Source organism: Pseudophryne corroboree, chromosome 8 (genome assembly GCF_028390025.1).
Source record: "Pseudophryne corroboree isolate aPseCor3 chromosome 8, aPseCor3.hap2, whole genome shotgun sequence".
Lineage (NCBI taxonomy): Eukaryota > Metazoa > Chordata > Amphibia > Anura > Myobatrachidae > Pseudophryne > Pseudophryne corroboree.
The window spans coordinates 236,253,163-236,270,739 of NC_086451.1; the positions used below are offsets into that span (position 1 = coordinate 236,253,163).

Here is a 17,577-nt window from a genome sequence, read left to right on the forward strand (position 1 = left end):
TGATAGGGTCACCCTGGGACTGGGAAAAAGAGGTACATACAACAGTCCACACAACACAAGCGGGTTACAGCGGCCCAAATGCAACCCTCCTGCACTTGCATCACTACACATCCAAACATTCCCTGACTAGCATTGCTGTTTCAGGGAATGTTTGGATGTGCAGTCTTGCAAATGCCGGAGGGCTGACTTTGGACATGCCGGGGTGATTTTGGACAAGGGAGCTTTGGGCAATACATCTCACCTGAGGGGGGGTTGTCTGCTACATGGCGGAGGGTCAGGTCCACATCACCAGTAGGTCGCCCATGGTAGAGTTGGATAAAAGGATCAAATATTTGCGGTAACCCAACAACAGGATAAAACAGGGGGTAACGAACTGTACAAACATGGCCTGGGGATATACATCAACAGGATGTAAAACTCTGAAATACATAAATGAAGAGGTTTTTTTTTAAAAATATTCCAATGTCAGTTTACACGATAATACAAATGTTGTCAGTATACTCACAGGCAACTGCAAAATAATTTTGGATCAATGTCCGCCGGGAATCCTCTCCTTCGTCCATACCCACCGGTAGAGCAGAAGACCGGTTCCCGCGTCGGAAAGCACTGCGACGAAGAGTCACCGGCAAACGGTTTGCGACACATATGTTGTGTAAAATACAACATGCATTTACCATGCCGCAAACCTTCGCCGGTGAGTACAAAAGAGCACCGCCGGAAGTGTCTAAACATCGAAACCGGCTTTTAAGTACACCGAAGGCACGTTCAATTATTTGCCTCGATGCAATGTGTGTCTCTTGGTAACGTTTTTCTGCTCTACCGACAGGATTAGACAATGGGGTCAAGAGCCACGGTTTGTTTGGATAACCCGCATCGCCTATAGAAAATATAAAAAAAATGTTAGGTACTTGTAAAAAAAATAAAATAATAAAAATCCAAAAAATTTAAATACATACCTAACAGCCAGCCACCAGGCATGTTTCCTGTTTCAAACTTGTCAAACAGCGATGACTGGCTTAGGATGAAGGAGTCGTGAGATGATCCAGGAAATCCCACAAAAATGTTCAAAAATCTCATGTTTACATCACAGACCGCCTGCACGTTCAGGGAATGGAACTGTTTTCGGTTCCGAAAACATTCCTCTGAATTCCGTGGCGGTCTGATCTGCACGTGGGTACAGTCAATCGCGCCCAGCACATTGGGAAATTTGTATTTGTTGAAAAAGCCTAATTTGATCTCACGACATTCGCTGTCCGTCTCTGGAAATGTGATGTACTGGATCGTCAATTTGCGGAAAGCCCTAATGACCTGGGTTATACAGCGCGACAGTGTCGACTGTGAAAAACCGCATGTTTGAGACAGTGTAGGCTGGAATGTGCCTGACGCCAAAAAATGTAACGTCCCCAGCAGTTTCTGAAAACCGCTGATTGCACGATTTGTCCGTGCCCGAGGTTCCAAGTCGGCCTCCAACAGAGCGTACAGCGAATATATGTCGCGAGTCGATAAGCGATAATTTTGTATCACCTCGAACTCGCTGAGATCCTCCAGTTCACGCCTAGTGCGATACTGGCGTGGACGTGGAAATGAAACCCGCAATACTGGCTCACCCAATGCAGACATTTGCTGACCTGGATCCTGATGTTCATCAGCACTTTCTTCCTCCATCATGCTTGCAGCCAGCATGAACATCACAATCTGGTCAGAAAAAGGCTCCATCATTGTAGTCAGTACAAAAATAGGAATGTGTTTTAAAACGCAGGAATTTTCCTAAAAAAAACGATTCCACAGAGCTGACTGTAAAATGGCTCCTTCTCCCTGTAGTCTCAAACCTGGGAGTGAGGAGATAGGAGGGGCTTTGCAGAAGTGTATCCTGGGTAAAACTGTGGAATCATGGGTAAATTTCCCTCAGGAGATTGAAGAAAAAAATATTCCTTTAAAAAATCAATTAAATAATACTTGTGAAGCAAAAAAAAAACAAACCAAGTAGATAACCCTTTCAAATATAAATAGATATGCTATTAGCAATCCTCAAATATCAAAAAAAATCATGTACTAAAATTTTTTTTTTAGATCCCGCCAGTCAACTGAGGCGGACTGAAATAGTCGAATTTGCGGTCGAAAAGCACTGCAGGCGAATTTCCAAACTTGAATTGAATATGCTTTGGGCGAATTGCAGCATCTGTACCATTGCAGAAAAGTCGAATGCGAAAAAAGTCGAATTGCCAAAAGTCGAATTTTGAATGTCCGTTTTTTTGCGATAAGTACTGTACTGCATAGGCGAATTTATTTTTGGGGCGAAAAAGTTCCGGAATTCGACTATTTCTGAAATTCGACCGCAATTCGACTGCAATTGCATATACCCCTATGTCGGGATTGTGGCGGTCGGGATTCCGGCGTCGGTATTTCGACCGGCGGCATCCCGCTGCTGGGGTGATACCTGGGCAGTGACGGATCGGCGGGAACACGTGGCAGAGGGAGACACTGGACCCTTCATCCCGACTTGCCCAGATCTATAACCACTAGTCGGGTCTCTCTTCTGGGTGCGCTCCCTGTGGACCAGGCGGGGGCGGTGGTGTACCTTCCCTCCCTTACCGACGGATGGCTGTCTCTCGGTGCACCGCTTAGAGGCTCTGGGGTGGTCTCCTCCAGACCGCGGTGTGATCTCCGTCCCGCTTCCAGTGCAGCGCAGATCTCCGATAGCGGCGCCATCCCAGTGAGGATCCTGCATCGGGGCTCGCTAGTGACATTATCTACCGGAGTCCTCCGTTCTCCCACGGCTTCTTCCCTTGCCCGTTGCTGGTGGCCCCGATTCTCTGTTTCTGCGGTGCTCTACACTTGCTTGTTACTCGGAACGGGGACCCATGGACGTCGGTGACAACCTGCTGCGGGATCTCACCCGGGACTGCCTGATTGGAGCCTTGACTACAGGATAGTTGGCAGCACCTGGGGATGATTGTTTTTTTATTTTTTGCTGGTTGGAGCTGCGGAAAATCATCCTTCCCAGGTACTAATATTGTTGGTCTCCCCATTTCTACTCTACTAATCTACTCTTTATTATCTTTGCCTTACCTACGCTTTTACCTGTTCCCCCCTATTGTGTTACCCCTGCTTCCCCCCATGACACCCCATGATCCTCCCCTCTCTTGAATTTTCCCTACACTCTTAACCTTGCTGCATCCTGGGCACTGTACAGCCTGAGTGGACTACACCTGTGGACTGCGGTCTGATAGACTGAACTTTGTACCGGTTCGGAAACCTTTGTCTGGACCCTGGGTTACGGTGCCTCCCTTCTGCGGCTGCGCCTATTACGCTGACGGTGCATTAATCACACTATGGTGGTCATTCCAAGTTGTTCGCTCGCTAGCAGTTTTTAGCAGCTGTGCAAACGATATGCCGCCTCCCACTGGGAGTGTATTTTATCTTAGCAGAAGTGCGAGTGAAAGGATCGCAGAGCAGCTACAAAGTTTTTTTTGTGCAGTTTTAGAGTAGCTCAAAACCTACTCAGCACTTGCGATCACTTCAGACTGTTCAGTTCCTGTTTTGATGTCACAAACACGCCCTGCGTTTTTCCTGGCACGCCTGCGTTTTTCTGAACACTCCCTGAAAATGGCCAGTTGCCACCCAGAAACGCCCACTTCATGTCAATCACTCTGCGGCAGCCAGTGCGACTGAAAAGCATCGCTAGACCTTGTGTGAAACGACATCGTTCGTTGTAATAGTACATTGCGCAGCATACGCATGCACAGAAGTGCCTTTTTTTGCCTCATCTCTGCACAGCGAACAAATGCAGCTAGCGAACAACTCGGAATGACCACCTATGACTGTTGTTGCCTGTCCTCTTCTCCAGGCACAGTTAACGGCAGGATAGCATTATATGTCCATTCAGTTTCAACGTATTGTACTGGAGTACACTGCAACACTCACTGTGATAAATGGTTGGTTTTTACTCCTACTAGTTTACTCTACCTGACGTATATTTGCAGGGCTGAAGGCCTATTCCCTTCTCATTGGTGTTTATTACAGCCTATAGTTCTACATTCTATAAGCTTGTCTTCAATTTCTCATATATTGCATATAATACAAACAAACCCTGCCTTTTAATATTTCGTTACTTTTGATATTTGCACCATAATTGCGCCATCTAGTGGTATTTATAAGTTGCAAGTAAACCCCTCACTTTGTGGTTGATAGGAGGTTGAGATTTGGGACACTTATATTTCCTGCATAATTACTTTATATATGTATCGCTGAGAGTCTTAGGCAAATCTCATAAAGGTTATTTGATCTTCAATAGATATATATTTTTGTTTTGTAGTTCACATTTACATTGATACAGGTTATACCTGATCTAAAACCTTGCGCTTGGGTTAAACAATCTTAAACTACCTTCTTAAACGTACTGACCATAGACCTGCCCATATCTTGTGAATTAATAGAGGATTGTGTCATACTAGTCGTGTTGCTTCCCGTAATGGTAGATGTACTTGCGTCATCCAGTCCGTGTTGCGCCCCATAATAGTCAGTGTGGGTTTATAACTTTCTGAATATCTCTTAGGAGCTTTTATTTAGAATCTGTAATGTGGTAAGGGTTGGCTGCCACTTACTGTAAGTAGCTCTGCCACAGATCTATACCTTCTCCTGATATAATAGTCATATAGCCTTTTGCCGTAGTGCATTTCAGTGTAATATTGTGTACTAGGCATTGTTGTTGCCCTATTGCTAACAGGTTCTTGAGTGGTAGGTTATGGACAGATACGTCCATAAAAATATTTCAGGTAAATCTAACCAATCTACCGTTAAAACAAGGATGAGCAAGAATAAAAATAAAACTGGTAAATAAAACCCGCCTTCACCCCCTCGCTTAACTGACTCCCCAGATGAGATGGTTGACACCGAAGTACCCTTGGGTCATGCTTCCCTATCTCAGAGTTATCAAAAATTTTGCTGCCTCAGATAGATAAAAAACTTGAGAATATTCAATGCATTGAGAAGAAGCTTCAACAGATTCAGACAGCATTAGATACAACATTGGCCAAGTTGTAAACACGCTCTACTAGGCTTACTGAGGTAGAACAGAGGATGAGTGATACGGAGGACCAAGTACATGGCCTCCAACACACTGCGGATACCCAGGCATCTACTATTCAAACTCTTCAAGCTAAGATTGATGACTTGGAGAACAGAGATAGCAATGTAATCTGAGATTTGTAGGCATCCCAGTGACGGTTAGGGACTCGCAATTACCAGAATTTCTCTCCAATTAGGTTTTTGCAGCACTGGAAATCCCTGAAGTGACCTGTCTGCCACATATTGAAAGGGCTCACAGGATCGGCCCAACAAGACCTGACACTGATTCTAGGCCTGGACCTGTGATCGCGAGGTTCATGGACTTCTGCATGAAGGAGCTGATTTTACGTTCCTATCGCAAAGGCTCACAACTGAAGGTGGAGGACCATAGGATCCTCATCTTTCAGGATTTTTCGGCCTCAGTGGCGCAGAAACGTAGGGAGTTCTCCAGTGTTTGCAAAATGCTTTATGACAACAATGCCCGCTTTGCCCTTATGTACCCGGCAAAACTACGCATTCAGGATAATGGCAGAACCCTTTTTTTCACTGACCCTGGTACGGCCACAACCCATATCACAAGAATGTTAGGTTCTGGGAGACCAGCCGATCATTAGAACACAGTATTACAATTGCCTTTGTATATCTTACTTTCTTCTATGCAATATAAAAGGTTATATGTTCATGTTGGAGCTACTATACACTTTGTTTATTATCTCATTTAATTAATCTAAGTTCATGTCAAGCGTTGTTTTTAACAATGACACTTGTAGGATTTCATCTGTTCGAGGAAAATGTTAGAAAATGTTTGAAGTAATGTGTTGTGATCTTTTTGTATATTTTTTATCATCTGTGTCCTTTCTCCCTACCTCATGCGGGAAACTCCTTACATGCCATTGCCATGTGGTGTCCCACAAGGTTCTATACTATCCCCTATGCTTTTTGCAGTATACATGCTCCCGCTGGGTGAAATAATCAGGCGCCATGGGCTAGTCTACCACTGCTATGCAGATGATACACAACTGTACTTGTCCTTTGCTCCGGGCACTGATAACCCAATAGCAACCCTAAATGGCTGTCTAGCTGAACTCCAGGAGTGGATGAGTGCTAGTTGGCTGCGACTGAACCCGGATAAAACAGAGGTCCTTATGATAGGACCGCAACATCAAAGGACAAGACTGCAGCATAGCCAACCAACTGGATTTACACTATGGGATTCGGAATTACAAACCACTGATCGTGTGCGGAATCTTGGCGTTGTCCTGGATTGTGGCTTGACATTTAAACATCAGATATCAGCCACAATCAAATCCTCATTCTTTCACCTGAGGAACATAGCCAGAATCAAGCACTTAATTCCCTCAGATGATCTGCCAAAAGTCATCCACGCATTTGTATCATCTCGATTAGACTACTGTAATGCCCTCTACCTTGGTCTCCCAGCAAAAGAATTGCACCGCTTACAGCTGGTGCAAAACACAGCTGCCAGGCTGTTAACCAACCAGCCCCGTTCTAGCCACATAACACCCATACTCTACTCCCTTCACTGGCTGCCTGTAAGATGGCGAATCATCTTCAAGATTGGCTTACTGAGTTTCAACGCTCTACATGACCACGGCCCAAGGTACCTGAAGCAGCTACTGACCCCATACTTCCCCACTCAATTACTGCGATCTGTAGATGAAGGACATTTAGCAGTACCTAGAATCTCCCGTAATTCATCTGGGGGTCGAGCTTTTAGTCATGCAGCTCCGACTCTATGGAACTCACTTCCCCGCACAGTGCGAGAGGCCCCAACTATAGAATCCTTCAAAAGTAGACTCAAGACTTTCCTTTTTACTTAAGCATTCCCATAATTGTCCCTTTAGTATCTCCATGCTTCTGTATTTTATGAAAATCTGTTCTGTACTTCATTATTTTCTGTACTATATTATGCTATGTATCTGTTAAGCGCCTTGAGTCCTATTGGAGAAAGAGCGCTATATAAATAAAATTATTATTATTATTATTATTATTTTATTTTGGAACTGGCCCTGAACTCCTTGCTCGCTGGGACAAGGAGCGGGCTTTTTGTATTTCAAAACTTCAGTCTCTTTACCCTCCCTCGCTTAGGTATTGGCTAATCAAAGTTTAAACTCCTTAGCTACACCTTCTACAGATGGTGCTTTGCAGCTTAAGGTAATCTCCTGGAATGTTGGCGGTCTAAACTCTCCTGTAAAGCGCAAAAAAGTTGTCATACATTTAAAACGATTTAACCCACAAATTGTATTTTTACAAGAAACTCATTGGCACTTGGGATCAGGGTCAGCCTTAAAGGCGCCTTGGATAGATGACTGCATATCTGCTGACTATCGAGGGAAAATAAGGGGTGTTGCAATACGGTTTCAAAAAAATTTGCAGTATACTATTTTAAATTCCATTCGTGACCAGAACAGCAGTTATCTAATTTTAGATGTAGAAGTGTGTGGAGCTAAATATACATTGGTAAATTTTTGCAAGAGCTCTCCAATATTCTTGTGTTGCGAGAGAACTTTGCGTTAGTGTTGGGTGGAGATTTTAACTCAGTGGATGACCCTCATATAGATAAAAGACCTCCCCCGCATAACCCAAATTCGCAGGTGTGGAGACTAATACAGTCGATGAGATCATCTCTCCAGCTCACTGACATCTGGCATTTGTTGAACCCAACGGATAGGTCATTTACGTTTTACTCCAATGTATAACCACTCATGGTTGCGTATTGGTTCTTTCTTCATTGCTGACATGCTAGTTTCTCAGAACCAGCTGACATGCTAGTTCCAGAAGCAGCGAGATAAGAGCATGGTCAGAGATCAGTGTGCTGATCTCTGACCATGCTCCTATCTCGCTGGTTCTGGAACGGGAAATACGATCAGGTGGTACCAGGTTGTGGAGATTTCCCGGCTACTTATACCAATCGGATGATTTTCAGCTGTTTTTGACTAATAACTGGTTAAACTACCTAGATGATAATTTGGAATATTGGGACAGACCCACTATCTTTTGGGGTGCAGCAAAATCGGTACTACGGGGACAGATAATTGAGTATGTCAATAGACAAAAGAAAAAGTCGACGGCCACTTATGACTCTCTGCATGGCTCTATGGCTACAGCTCTTCAGGAACATCTCACGATCTCCAGTGATGCTTCCTTGACCAAATATATTGAGGCCAGACAATTAATGAATGATTTTCTATTGTCTCAAGCTTAAAAAGATTTGACGTTTTCTTGTTATAAGTATTACCAATGGGGAAACAAAACAGGCCGTCTTCTAGCGATCATGGTAAGGAAAAAACAGTCTCAAAGATTTATAACGGCTTTGAACATAGACAAACTGGCCAGTTGATCACCAATACTAGTGCAATTGTGAATCATTTTGAATCATATTTTACTGACCTATACTCTGATCTTCCCTTTGATAGAGAAGAGCTACTGATGAGAAAGGCAAACATACCCTCCCTAACCACTACCCAAGCAGACACAATGATAGAACCAATTACTGCATTGGAAGTTGATGATGCAATCTCTAAACTTCATCTGCACAAATCTCCGGACCTGATGGTCTATCGAATGAATTTTACAAAATATTACAACATATAACCCCCACTCTACTTGAACTATTTAATGACATACTTAGACACCATAGGCCTTTTCATCACTTTAACACGGCACACACTATTTTGATTCCAAAACCTAATCAGGACCCTCAGATGGTTGGTTCCTATAGACCAGGGATGGGGAACCGTCGGTCCTCCAGCTGTTGTTGAACTACACATCCCAGCATGCCATGCAACAGTTTCAGCATGGCCAAATAGCAAAACTGTAGCAAAGCATGCTGGTATGTGTAGTTCAACAACAGCTGGAGGACCGAAGGTTCCCCCTCCCTGCTATAGACCCATAACTTTATTGAACACTGATATCAAATTACTGGCCAACATTCTCTCAGAAAGGTTACAGCTGATTCTCCCTCATACCTTAACTTCTCACCAATTAGGTTTTGTGAAGAACAAACACTCGGTCAAGGGGGTCAGAGCAACTATTGCAGCGACTGTGTTTTTGGCCCAATCACCAAACTCACAAAATATATTGCTGAGTTTAGACACTACAAAGGTATTTGACACGGTACTCTGGCCCCATCTATATTCTACCCTGCTAATTTGGAATTTTCACCCAGATTTTATTAGAACCATTCAGTACTTGTATACCTTACCATCTACTTCACTTTTAATTAATGGCTTTTGTAGTGATCCTATTGTCATGCAGAGAGGGACATGTCAGGGATGCCCCTTATTCCCCCTTCTTTTCAATTTGGCAACAGACCCGCTGATTCGTATCTTGCAAAATGATACCCAATTCAAAGGGATTCTATTGGACGGAGGGAAATAAAATTAACAACATTTGCTGATGATATCTCATTGTATATTGCAGACCCATCAAACTCTTTGACTCATATTTTTAATCTTTTGCAATCATTTGGATATGTTTCTGGTTATTGTATAAATTGGTCAAAATCAGTAGCGCTTCGGTTGGGTCCTAACAATCTCCCGTGGGATGGGGAATTTGCCTTTAACTTGGACTTCGAATTACACAACTTACTTAGGTATTCAAATTCCAAGGAATCCAAATAATCTTTACAAGTTAAACTACATGTCGGTGATACATAAAATTGCAGCTGAGCTGGAGACATGGAAATCATTACAATTGTCCTACTTGCGTAGGGTCAACTTACTAAAAATGGTTTTGTTTCCGCATCTTATGTATATAGTTCAAACCATCCCCAATGTCATTAAGCCAAAAGACACCCAACATCTTAATGATTTATTTGTAATTGTATATGGCAAGGCAAGAAACCACGCATAAGCTTAATCAAATTGCAGCAAACAACTTCTAATGGGGGGCTGAACTTCCCTAATGTTCAATGGTACTCTCAAGCACAACTGAGGTATCTTCGAGACTGGATTCATAATCAGAAAACCTATGCTAAAACTGATTTAGAAGGAGAATTTTTGCAGGGTGGCGATCTAATAAGCTTTTTATATATGCACGAACAAGAGGTCCTCTTCCACATCAAGGAAAATCCACTTTTATGGCACATTAAAAAATTATTGTTGGGAATGAGACACAAATGTAATGTTAATGCTCATAAATCTGTATTTCTTCCCTTTATAAATAACCCTGAGTTTCAAGACGGGAGGGCTTGCCACCCATTTAACATATGGAGAGTGGGTAGAATTGTTAACATAGGAAGCTTGCTTGATTGTAGACACCAATGACCGCTGACGTTCCAGGAGGCAGCTGACAGGATTCCAGTGGTAGAGCCGTACCCAATTGCCTTTTTGTTGGCCCAACACTATATTAAATCTCTTATTAGGAACTTTTCTCTGGATGATTGGCAAAATGTGGTAGACGATATGCTGAAGCAGGAACCTTTGTACAAGAAAGCCATTTCAATAGGTTACAAACATTTTCAGACAATCCTGGATTATACAACTAGATCTGACGGTTTAATGGCCTGGCAGAGGCATATACCTCATATACAACTAGAGGACTTACTAAAGGCACATTCCCACGTGTGTAAGATCCTTTCTTCTTCTAAATATAGGGAAATGTTTTTAAACATACTTCACAAAACTTACCTAACTCCGCATAAAAGATTTTTAATTGGTCTTTTAACTTCACACGCTTGCTGGAAATGTGGGGAATCTCAGGCTGATCTTTTTCACTGCCTTTGGCAATGCCCTCTTATTAGGAGTTTCTGGGTCAAAATCCACAAATATGTCACTGACCATCTAGTAAACCACTTCTCCTTAACACCTTAGTTGGCTACCTTCTGCGTTTTTCCTAAAAATCTAAATATATCAAGAGGAAGCAAAAAGTTGCTCCTGGCAGTGAGCGCTGCTGCCCGGAAAACCATATTGCAAGTATGGATTCATCCGGAGCCTTCCTCAGTCCTGTTATTTAAAGCAAAATTGTTCTATTTATTTAGAATGGAATGGGTGAGAATAATGTTAGAAAAAGACAAAAAAGAAAAATTCTTTGAGGTATGGGAAAGCTATGTGGCCACACTTTCTACCCCTGTAAGATCGCAAATACATAACTCTTTGACTAATACCTTATATGACTAGGATATCGTGTGGAGATCCACCAGTTTTATTGTAAAGGTTGTTTCCACACAGTATCGAGGGAAGTGGGGAGATGGACGCAGGCAGCACTCTTATTTTTCTTTATCAATATTTGCTATTGTACGTATTTTTGGCAAACTTTTTGTATGTGCCTTTACTAATTCATGACAATTTTGTACAAAAATATTTTCATATATTGTATGTTGTGGATTGTATGACATATTGCTTCATTAAAAAGATTGTTTTTTTTTAAAAATGTGTCATATTTAATTCCTTGGGTCCCTGTTGTCCCATCCTTCTCTGAGAATATACAGAATTCCATAGGGTTGTCTCCCAAACAGAAGCTCAAAGGGACTGAACCCTGTTGACACCTTGGGAACTTCCCATACCGCAAACATGAGGTAAGGCAACAAGTATCCTAGTCTCTCTTACCTTCAGTCACAACTCATCTAATCATTTGCTTAAGGGTTCTATCAAATCGCTGACCAATCCTTCACTTTGTGGATGATAAACCGAGGTCTGTAGCCTCTGTACTGCTAGCAATTTACACAACTCTTTTATTAAGCCTGACATGAAGGGAGTGCCTTGATCCATAAGGAGTTCTTTCGGTATTCCTAGTAATAAGTAACTGTTTCGCAATTGCTGGTGCATTGTAATTTTTTGGGGATGATTTGATTAATTTTTGGACAGTGATCATTACAGGCTGTAATGAATACTAATTGTCTCTCTCTCCATATCCCTATATTTGTTTCTTCTGTTGTGATAATAGTATATATCTATCTGTAGATATGACTTCTTCAAAGGCTTTTTGTAATAAAGATTTCGGGTAACCTCTTTGTTCAAAGGAATTCATCAAGCTAATAACCTGATTCTTGAAAGATTTTAGATCGGAACAGTTCCTTCTAAGATTTACTAACTGACCCTTTGGAATACTTTTTTTCCAAGGGGGGTAATGTGCACTAGAGTAGTGGAGATAGGCATTTGAGCCCACTTCTTTTATATAATTTGAGGTGGAGATTTTTCCAATTTTAGCCTCTAAGATCAGATCCAGGAAGTTAAAGGGTAACCCCTTTTTTTCTTATTTTGTTCAGCTGATTCTTTAAATATACATTTATAAATTCATCAGTGCAAATAATCATTGATACCTGCCACTATTGAATCATATAAGTTTTCTACATATTGGAGTCACTGCATATCATCAAGGAGCTGTCTGTGATACATGTGTAACAGAATATTGGAACTGTTTCTGGGCTCTAAACAATTATGTTCAGCTGCCATTAATAGCAACATTGTTTCTTGCTGCCACACAGGACTCAGTCAATTTCTGTTAAATAATTTTATACATTATTCTCTTTTTATAATCACTGGCCAGTGAATATTGTTCATATTTATTATATATATATATATTGATTGCATAAGCATTTAAAAAAATAATAAAAAAATTCTATTTTCAAATATTACAGATCACACAAGAACCAACAGATGATTCATATAGACAATACACGATATATGACAGTACAGGAAAAATAGAGCAAAAATAGCACAGAAATAAGAACAGTACATGTACATGACCATTTAGAATAATGACCGTAGAAAGAGGCTTCCAGCCCTTAGAAAACCTGACCGATCATGGTCAATAGAAAATACACATGACAGGTCATTTGAAGTATTCAACATCTGATCCAAGCGGTATTTGAAAAACCACAAAATCAGTGAATAAACAGAAAACAATAATGAGACAAAAATAAACACAGACAGTGAAAACAAGGAAAAGTATAGGGAAACAGGGTGGGTGGGAGGGGGGGGGGGGGGGGGCAGGGCGGGGGATAGAGTAGAAGGATCTGCAGCAATATATAGAAATAGATTTAGCATACCGACAATACTGTAGTAGGTAAGTCATAGAAAGACACTATACACTTAGTACATCTTGAAAAATAATAGATATCCCACCTAGAGTTCCCATTACGGCTTGGCACTTTCTAATCCTAACTGTTGATATAGAAACCATGATGTTGACTCAAAAAGCTTAAATACAGTACATGATCTCGTTGATGAGGTTCCTAGGAATCAATAAATGGGTTCCATTTCCTATGGAATTTAATTACACCCTGTTTGATATCTGGGAGTGTGGAGCGTCTATCGAAATATAATAGTTGCAACAAAGTTTGTTTCCCTGCGGATAGGAACGGAGGAGTTTTAACTGTCCAAATCCGCATAATGACTGTCTTTGCCACAGTAATAATCGTGGTCAGTAAAGGAATAATAGCTCTTTTTTCCATGCCAAGATCCCAGTTATCAAAATTTACACATAATAAAGCCAATGGGTCGGGCTGAAGATGTAGGGAGAAAATAGCATTAATAAAGGATAAGACTTTATACCAAAATTTGTGAATTTTTCCACACTCCCATATATTATGGAACAAAGTACCTGAAACATGTCCACATTTAAGACATCTCCCTGTCTCGTCTGCGACCATGTGTTTACGTTGGGATTGTGATATATAAATCCTATATATAATCTATACATGAGTCTAATGTAGGGAGGCTGATGACAGTATCTCAAGGTATTATCATAGTTTTTAAACAATGGGGATTGGTCCTGAAGGGACGGGATCAGAGATTTCCACGCTCGCCAAACCGAGTGCCACATCGATTTTTTTTTAACATTGTCGGTGAGCAAGGAAGTTAAATCTTTAGTCATATACGATAAAGTGGCGTGCCTGGATATAAGACTAGATAGGCCATCAGAAAGTTCAGGTGAAAACATAGAAGGTGGGAGTTGGGCAATGTAGTGCCGAATCTGAAGAAACATATAGAAGGTGGTGTCAGAGATATCACACTTCTGTTGCAAATCTTGAAAGGAAGGCAAAGGTAGAGAACCCCCAGGGTCAAATACATCTCGTATTGCAGCTGTTCCTGCTTGACCCCAGGAGTGATACATGGCATTTTCCAGACCAGGGGTGAACAGGGGGTTTCCTCAGAAAGTAATATATTTGGATTGGAGTGGGTTGCGATGTAAATGTTTATTGGTCATCCGCCACACACAGTATGTATCATAAAAAATAATATTCTGCAATATTGCAGGCGGTATAGAGGTTTTGGACATATGTAGAAGAGTGCCTGGTGAGAAAGGAGCAAACATATCCAATTCCAATTGTAAATTCGTATAAATGGCGCTGTAGTGCAGCCAATCCAGGATGTAGCGGAACAGTACCGCTTTAGTAAAGTGGCTAACATTAGGTATCCCAAGACCACCTTGTGATCTGAGTAATTGGAGTTTGGCCATGGCCACATGTAGTTTTTTACCTCGCCAGAGGAACGTGGAAAATAGGGAATGGCAGTATTTCTGATACTTTGTTGTAAGACTAAGGGGTAGCATTTAAAAAAAAAACGAGAGTTTGAGAAAAATTATACTTTTCAATACAGCCACCCTACCCAGCAAAGAAAGCAGTAAGTTCTGCCATCCCTCCAAAAGAAGTTTAATTTTGGATAAAATAAAAGTAAAATTGGCAGCATACAGCTGCGAAAGACGGGGTGTTATATTAATGTCTAAGTATTTCAAAGAAGCTGAGGCTTTAGGTAAATTTGCTGTGGTAAAGGGTGAAGCATCGAAAGGTTCATGAGAAAACAACGGCAGAAATTCCGATTTGTGGAAGTTAACCTTATAACCAGCAAACAAACCAAATTGAGATATTGTGTCAGTTACCGCTGGGACAGAGCCTGATGGATCCCCAAGGAATAATAGCATACAGTATCATCGGCAAAAAGCGCCAACTTGACTTCCTGAGACCCAACACAGATACCCCTGAAGGAGATATTTTGCCGAAGTGCAATCGCTAAGGGCTCGAAAGCCAATGCAAACAGTAAAGGAGACAAAGGGCACCCCTGTTGTGTGCCACATTCAACTTGGAAGGGGGATGATAAATACCCATTACAAACTATTTGAGTCTGGGGTTTGTAATAAAAGCTTGCAGATGTGTATGAAGTCTTCTGGGAAACCAAACCGGCTCAGCAGCTCAAATAAATGATTCCAAGCAACCATGTCAAATGCTTTTTCAGCATCAAGAGACAGAAGTGCTGAGCCAGCCTGGCCCCCAGACAACTCTAACCACTGCTGGACCGAGAGAACCTTCCTCAAATTTACTACTGAGTATCGTCCTAATACGAGGATTAGTCCTCATGAACCACTGATGGAATAATCAGTTTAAGCCTGTCAGCCATTATCTTAGTAAGTATTTTATAATCTAGGTTCAGAAGAGAGATAGGTCTATAGGAACCCGGATGCTCCAAAGTCTCTACCAGGTTTGGGTAAGACGTTAAGCGTTGCTGAATTAAAGTACTGGGGGATTGCCTTCCTTTCAAGAATATCATTATACAATAATGCTAGGGAAACACTGATACGTGGTAAAAGTATTTTATAGTATTCCCCCGAAATACCATCTGGGCCTGGTGCTTTCAAGGATTTCAGGGATTTGATAACTGTGGAAAACTCTGTAAGAGTGATGGGGGTGGTCAACATGTGAGCTTGATCTGCAGTAATTCATGGTAGAGCAACTTTGGCCCAAAAAGCTTCTTTCTGAGATTCACCTACCTTGTCAGTAGCATATAAATTAGAATAAAAGGCAGAAAATACTTCAGAGATTTGCTTTCCAGAGGTCACCCGGTCACCTTCCTGTGTAATTCTGTGTAAAATCTGTTTTAGCCTGGGTATATACCATTTTCATTGTCTGTGACGGAGTGTTTTTATAATTCTTATAAGAATCCGAGATCATTCTCTGTTCTGTAGATAGTTGGCAGAGGTATCTTTGCAATATTGTGCTACAAAGGAAATAATAGCGCCCCAAAGGATAGGCTTGGAGGCTTGCCAAAACAATTGGGGGTTCTGCTGCGCATGCTCCAGATTATCCAGATAGTAAGATTCCCAGGTAGCCGCTATATGTGCACGAAATTTTAACGAGGTTGCCAGGTGATTGGGAAATCTACATTGGCAATAAGGGCCTTTGTCTACCATCAGGGTTAAGGTAAACCAGATCACTGCATGGTCAGATATGCAGATTGGTTCGATACCAGAGAAACCAATTCTGGGTAATAGGTGCGAGGAAACCAATAGGTAATCAATGCGGGACAAGGAACCATGCACAGCAGAAAGACAGGTAAAGTCCCTATCAGTAGGATGTGACAAGCATGGAATGCCAAATTTAGGGAGGGGAGGCCTCTTTTTATTTGGAAGCTGTCTATCTAACACAAGTGAAGCGACAATATTAAAGTCACCCCCTACAATAATATTGCTAGAAGTGAAACGTGAGATTTCTTTTAGCAAACCTGTGAAAAAGGGCCTAGAATAAACATTGGGTGCGTACAAGTTACAAATAGTATACCCATACTTGCCTTACCTGACCCTCTCCATGAGGGAGAAAATGCTCTGTTCCTGGACTTTCCTGGTAATGTATGATTGCCATCACCTGTGGTGAGCTAGTTAATTGATAAAAAAAAGGTGTTTCACCACAGGTGATGGCAATCATACATTACCAGGAAAGTCCAGGAACAGAGTATTTTCTCCCTCATGGAGAGGGTCAGGTAGGCAAGTATGAGTATACCTGACCGAGGAGATAGTAATGTCCCCAATAACATAGCATCCATCAGGATCGGCCAGTATCGAATGTACAACACGTGGTATATTTTTACGTATTATAATGAGAACACCTCGAGATTTTGAGTTATATGGAGCTGAGGCAATAACAGTTTTCCCACACATATTAAGTTTAGCAACCTCAGAAGCTACTAAATGTGTCTCTTGCAATAAAATGAGATCAGCTCATAATTTAGCAAGGTAGATAAAACTACGCTTTCTTTTCACAGGGGAATGAATACCTCCAATATTCCAAAAGACAATTTTCAAAGAAGCCATTCCATTCCAAAGTAAGGACAAGAAAAATTCTAGAAAAATAAATACATAAAAACAACATTGCAATACAGTATGCCGTACCTTTGACCTATAAGGTGGGGACTGGTCTGCAGATCCTGAAGGAAAGGGAGGGGGGTGGAAAAGACAAAGGGGAGGGGGGACATATAAACATAAAACATATGAAACAATATTGCAAGAACATATAGAAAGAAAAGTTGAGACAAACAAACACAAAGGCACATAACCAGGTCCCACATCAAGAACCAGGAAATGTGCAAACACCTGTAATAAACTTCACAGTTAGGAAGAGAAACACAAATAAATCCTGGACAAACCAGAAATCTTCAGTACAATTATAGATCCGGAGGTCCTAGCCGCTTCTGGTGCACAGAAGAAGAAACAAAATAAATCTGCATACCAGCAGCCGCAGAACATAATTAAGTTATGTGATAAATTGGAGAACAGTAC

The 17,577-nt window shown here is 41.5% G+C and overlaps 1 protein-coding gene and 1 long non-coding RNA gene across 4 annotated transcripts in view; both read right to left on the reverse strand.

Moving 5' to 3' along the window:
• The window catches only part of TEX11 (testis expressed 11), a 1,490,225-nt gene that overhangs the window by 256,900 nt on the left and 1,215,748 nt on the right, over nt 1–17,577 (reverse strand). The gene's annotated exons all lie outside the window — the stretch shown is intronic.
• On the reverse strand, nt 243–1,206 carry LOC134947653 (uncharacterized). The gene is made up of 3 exons (XR_010182683.1): nt 957–1,206; nt 506–877; nt 243–419 (listed from the first exon to the last, which is right to left on the reverse strand). It is a non-coding gene; the product is annotated as an uncharacterized LOC134947653 (long non-coding RNA).